The 6,061-nt window shown below is 50.0% G+C and overlaps 1 long non-coding RNA gene across 1 annotated transcript; it reads right to left on the bottom strand.

Moving 5' to 3' along the window:
• Positions 1-2,259: 2,259 nt before the first annotated feature.
• Positions 2,260-4,298, bottom strand: LOC116874907. Its single transcript, XR_004384091.1, has 3 exons — positions 4,158-4,298; positions 3,417-3,641; positions 2,260-2,293 (listed from the first exon to the last, which is right to left on the bottom strand). It is a non-coding gene; the product is annotated as an uncharacterized LOC116874907 (long non-coding RNA).
• Positions 4,299-6,061: the final 1,763 nt, after the last annotated feature.

The raw sequence follows: 6,061 nt of genomic DNA on the forward strand, positions 1-6,061 counted from the left end.
AGAGAGAAGGGGAAGCAGGCTCCCTGCCGAGCAGAGAGCCTCATGTGGGGCTCGGTCCCAGGACCCCAAGACCATGACCTGAGCTGAAGGCAGAGGCTTCACCCACTGAGCCACCCAGGCAACCCTACAATCCATATTCTGACAAGGCTTTGTCGCTGGCAGATGTCCTAGAAAAATCTTTCTGGGCTTCACAGCCACAGCTTTTATACACAGGCTTCTGAGGCTTCCTTGGGGGGTGTGATGGGGGGGCGGTCAACAGACATCACAGTGCACACCGTTAAATCCGCGTGACTGCAAGTCCAGCTTCAGAACAGAGAGCCTCTCCCCTCTCTGCTGTCCCTGGACCCCCTCCAGGGCATACCCGAAAGCCCCCTCCCAAACCTCCCATGGAAAATGACAAAGCACCTCACACTGAGAAAAAAGTATTTTGTAGAAATATGTCCGAGCCTTCTTTCCCCGGGGCGGCTTTTCCTGCTGTTACTCAGAACCCCGAATCACCCCACCTACATATTGACATTTGGGTGCCTCACCTCTACCCAGCCCTACCACCTACCCCATAAATACCTACTCTTCTCACAACGCGGGACGGCGAGAGCACCCCAGAAACACAGCTTGCCCTGAAAACCAAGCTTCGCTGGTGCCTCGAGAGCCACAGGGAGAACATTTCTGCTAAGTTGGAATATCCATTCCGTGGCTCTCCTACCACACAAGGATCGGAAGCACTGAGCTCCCACTCACAGCCTCCTGACCCTGATAGACGCTTCCAGGTTTCCCTTGAAAAACGTGTATTTTGTTTGATCAGATGGATAGAAAGCCCAGACACCTGCTCCCTGGGATCAATCCAGGAGAGCAGACAAATTTAATGGCTTGTGATGAACACTGTAACCTCCACCTCTGGGTTTCGTCTGTGCTCTGGACCCTGGCCTTTTCTGACCCAGATGGGTTTCTTCCCTCTTTGGATAACTTACTACCTTTAATCTGGACACACCATCATACGTTAAAGATCTAGCAGCCCCTCTGTTTTTTAAGGTAACTCTGGTTACCCATCTCTGCTCTGATTGTAAGTCAGTCTTACACTTCAGATCCCAGTAACCTTATTTCCCCACATGGACAGGGAGATTCCCCATGTGGATGGGAAACTTGAAATTTCCCAAGAACTGATACCACACACTGCTCTGTGACCTCAAGTGTGAGGACGGCAAAGCAGAAATGAGGAAAGGGCTATTGTAAAAGCTGGGTGTCTGACACTGCCTTCCCTAGGTGTTAATGGTGTCATGAGTTGTAAAATTGTCCTCACTGCAAGGGGGTGCAAGCTGATGTGTTTAGAGATAAAGTATCATGATGTGTACAACTTACTTTTAAATGAGCCAGACACACACACACACACACACACACACACACAGAGATATATCTATATCTATATATATATAGATAGGTAGATAGATAGATATGTATCTATTATATATATATATATATATATATGCAGATAAAGCAAACAAGGCAAATGCTAGCAATCGTTCAGTCTAGGTAAAGGGTATGTGAGTGTTCCCTGTACTATTCTATCAATTTTGTAAATATCTTAAAAAAATTTTAACATTAAGGGAAAAAGAAGCTGTCACGCTTTCTGCATTCTGGAAGGCTGTTAGGGAGATGTTCCCTTTCCCCAGCAAGGCTGGTTCTTGGAAAACCCAGTGGCATCATCCAGATGAAACTGCTTCAGACTGAGATGTTAAATAAAAATCCATCTTCATTTTGGATGGGGAGAATCTTTGTAGAGATGATTTATGGCACTTTCCTCCTTCTGCCTGGGGCCAGGAAACAGGCAAAAGAGACTGCTGGTTGCTGAGCCAGCTCGTGAGCTGACCAGTCAAGGGGCAGGCAAGAGTGAACACACGAGAGGGTCAGCAGTGAGTGTGGGGCAGCTTGAAGGGAGAACCCAGAGTGCCAGGGCTGCCAGAACAAAGTACCAGAGACTGGGTGGCTTAAACCACAGAAACTTAGTTTTCACAGATCTGGAGGCTGGAAGTCCAAGATCAAGGTGCTGGCAGGGTTGGCGTCTGGTGAGCCCGTCCTCTTTGGGTAGCAGGTAGCACGTCTTCTCACAGTGTGTTCATGTGGCCTTTCCCCAAATGTGTGCATGCGCAGAGACAGCAAGCTCTCTGGTGCCTTTTCTTAAGAAGACACCAATCCTGGGGCGCCTGGGTGGCTCAGTCGGTTAAGTGTCCTACTTTCGATATCAGCTCAGGTCTTGATCTCAGGGTCATGAGTTCAAGCCCACTGGGTGTGGAGCCTACTTTAAAAAAAAAAAAAAAAAAAAAAGAAAAGAAAAAAAAGAAGTGGAAAGAAAATCACATTAAATTGGAAATAGTTTAAAAAGAAAAAAAAAGAAGACACTAATGCTATTGGATCAGAGTCCTGCCCTCATGACCTCATTTTAACCTTATTGCCTTAAAATCTCCATCTCCAAATGGGCTACTTGGGGGGTTAAGGCTTTAAGATATGGCTTTTGAAGGGCACACAAACCTTCAGCCCATAAATACCCATATTGATTTTGCTTCCATTTTCTGCATTATAATTCCATTCAATGATCTTCAAGCCCTGAAAAGTTCATTCAACACAAGAGCCTCAGGTTAGCCATTCTTGGAGAGTGGGAGGGAGGCTCCAGGATCCTTCCTTCCCCGAGAAGCGGGCAGGTGGGAGCCCTTGAAGCAAAGGTTGGCAGCTGCAACATGTCCAGAGGCGGCCAGGGAAAAGCCCTGAGCAGTGGGCCTCTGGAGCAAGCCAGTGGGGTGAGTCACATTGCTCAGCTGTCCCAGAAGGAGCCTCACAGATAGGGGGAAGAGGCTGGATTTGCTGCCCTGCCCAGGAACGCAGCTCAGGCTGTTTCAGTGGGCAGAGGAAACTTGGAAATAGTCGGGTTATATAAGAGGAGGGACAGATGTTTGCTTTCCATCTCCCCAGTCACTCCAACAAGGGGAGAAGGTGTTATTGGGAAGGTCTTTATCGTGCCAAGCACACGGCTGGCATGTGAAAGCAAGTGGGGGGCAGAGATGGTGGCCTCGGCAACAAGCCCTTGGGAGGGGGCGCCCAAACTGCACTGTAGTGGAGAAAAATCTGGAATAACCAGGGGACAATCCAGGATGCAGTGAATGAGCCCCCGAGGCTGTAGGGGGAGCCACAGAGGAGATGGGGGAGGGCAGAAAGCTCAGTATGGCTGGATGAGACCCCCATCCTCCCAAACACCCCAAACTTGACCTTCAACCAGGCTTGGGATATGCTTGGCCCAGAGAGTTCCAAGGGCAAGCTGGGACCTCGGTATCCCACCACCGGGGCGCAAGAGAGGCAGAACACTGAGCCGGAACAGGGCCCCATGAGTCCTCCTGACATCCGACATCCCACGACAGGCACAGACTTACTTTCAGGTTTGATCAGAAACGGTTGGTAAGCACTTGAGGTTTCTTAGCACAGGTAGCACTATCTTCAAAAGTCGTTTCCTTCCACTTTTACTAGTGGTTTCTCCACGCCATAGGCTCCGGCGTCCTGTGTCTCATGCCAATAATTTAACCACTTTCCTTGCAGCAGCTCCACTCTCGGGCAATGTAGTTTGAGGTTTGACTCACCCTTAAATATATATCGTGTCACTGGATTTATGACAGGAAGAAAAGAGTGCAGAACCGGTTAAGGGATCAAAGACAAGCTCGTCCATGTTCTCCAGGCGAAAGCAAAAGGGCCAGCGGAGGACCGCCTCTCCCCCCCCCCCCCCCCCCCCCCCCCCCCCCCCCCCCACCCAGGGTCAAGGCCAGGACCTTCCTTCGGTGCCCTGTGTTGGCAATGCTAAGAGCAGCGGCCCTGTGATTTGCTGCTGTCCCCAGGGAGCTAAATCGCCCGACAACGGCAGCTGATCAGCTTAAAGCTCAGGTTTAAAGAGAGAAAGAGAACAGGCTTTCTGCGATAATGAACTCCAAATGGGTCCACCCCACCCCCATCCCTATCCTCTAGGGTTAATGGCTTAAAGGTAACTGGGGGTTCTAGCCAGCAGGAAAGCTGCCAAGAAAGAGTCCCTCTTCCTAACCTAAGCCTGCGCCCCATTCTTTTAATACATGACTTCCTCCAGCACTTCCTCTAGCTTGGGAGAGAAGGATGCAAATTTGTCTAACCTCTGAAAAACCTTGTGGTGTGCTCCGTGAGTGTTTCAAACAGAAAGCAAGCGGAGACCAGGGGCCGTTTCCGCCCACGCGCCTCAGCTGGGCCTCCAGAGAACGCCCTGTGGTTGGTTGGGACCCTCCCAGCTTCTCCTCCAGATGCTGCTGGAGGAAAGGAAAAAAAAAAAAAAAAAACAAAAAACCTGGGCAGCATATGTCACAGTCCGGATCCCAGCGGCCGAAGCTCAGGCAGGCAGCCCTGACCCGAACCCGAGGCGGGCAGGAGCAGGTGTCCAGCCCTGGGCGCAGGAGTGGGCTTCTGGCCCTGACCTCTCCTCCCCCTGAGTCCCCGAGCCCCTCCCTGCAGCGAGGCCGCAGGGATACGACGGAGCCGCCAAGCTAAGGTGCGTGGGTGGGAAGCCAGAGATGACGGGGCCTGCTACGGCCGCAAACCTGCTGGTGACTTTATTATGGGCGAAACCGCCTGCCTTGCCCAAGGTCTCTGGTGAAAAAGGAAGCCCTTCGTGGCAGCTTTGTCAGCGCTGCGCTATTTATACAGATGGAACTAGAGGCCGGGAGGTCAGAACACACCATATTCTGATCTTGCCAATCCTTGCTTGTTTCAGGACACTGAAATGGTCCCTTTTTAATTACTTGAATGTATTAAGAAAGAACCGGCTGGTTCTACTGTAAGGAATTTGACTTCAGCCCATCTTGTTGGGATAGACTCCCTCAGGCCTTCCTTGCCCTGCGGACTGCCCCCGCCCACCCTGAGTGGGGGCCCAGCTGCAGCCACCCTATAGGAGGGACCATGGGTGGAGAGACAGCTCCGGAGGTCCTACCAGGCAGGAATGTGCTTCAGGATATGATCTAGGGACCACCCACCTCAGCATCCCCAAAGAGCAGTAGGAATCCGAATTCTAGTCTGACTAAATTGTACTCTCTGGGAGTGGCATCTCAGAACCCATATTATAAACAGGCCCCGCCAGGTATTTCTTTTCTTTTTTAAAAGATTTTTATTTATTTATTTGTCAGAGAGAGAGAGATCACAAGTAGGCAGAGAGAGAGGGGAAGCAGGCTCTCTCCCGAGCAGAGAGCCCGATGTAGGACTCGATCCCAGGACCCTGAGATCGTGACCTGAGCTGCAGGCAGAGGCTTAACCCACTGAGCCCCCAGGTGCCCCAGCCCCCCAGGTATTTCTTACACAGTTTTGAATTTGAAAACTGTATCTCTTTCACCGCATTGAATGTTCACTAAAACTTGTTGAAAATAAACACCAAATAGTTCCTGCTAAGTTATTAACTCCTCCCTCCCTCGAGCAGTGGCATTAAAAACAAAACCAAAAACCGAAAAAACTCTTGGCAATTCCAAAAACTGAAGGTAAGACGGCAGAACCTTGGGTGGGTCTGAGACCTGTCAGAGTGGCAGCCCTGTCTATAGCCCCTCCAATTGCCACATAGGCCTTCTACATGTAGGCGGGGGTTCTCATGGAGAGAGACGCCAGTGGTTCTGAGTGCTAACGCTTTGCTCATCAGCCACCACGTACTCACCAGGCACTTTACAAATATTATCTCAATTTTCACCTCAGTGTGCGAGGTACAATCTCCAGTTTCTAGACAGGGAAACTGTCCTAAGAAAGGTTAAGGAATTTGCCTCATCAGGTGTTTATTGATGGTCAGGGTACACATTCAGATCCGGTCATCCATGCCCAACAGCTGTACCCAACAAAATCTATTTCATAAAATCCAAATGGCATCAAAGAATCATGAGCTACCAGGACAGGTAAGAAATCTGGCCTTATCTAGTCCTCATATACTCGTGTGAGCCAATGCACTATAAAGTTGAAGTCCCCTCATGGGCTTTGATCTGCTTAGTGTCTCTACGAAACTTGAATTAATCAACATTTAAAACTCTGGAGA

This window comes from Lontra canadensis, unplaced genomic scaffold (assembly GCF_010015895.1).
Source record: "Lontra canadensis isolate GAN:19392208 unplaced genomic scaffold, GSC_riverotter_1.0 scaffold39, whole genome shotgun sequence".
Lineage (NCBI taxonomy): Eukaryota > Metazoa > Chordata > Mammalia > Carnivora > Mustelidae > Lontra > Lontra canadensis.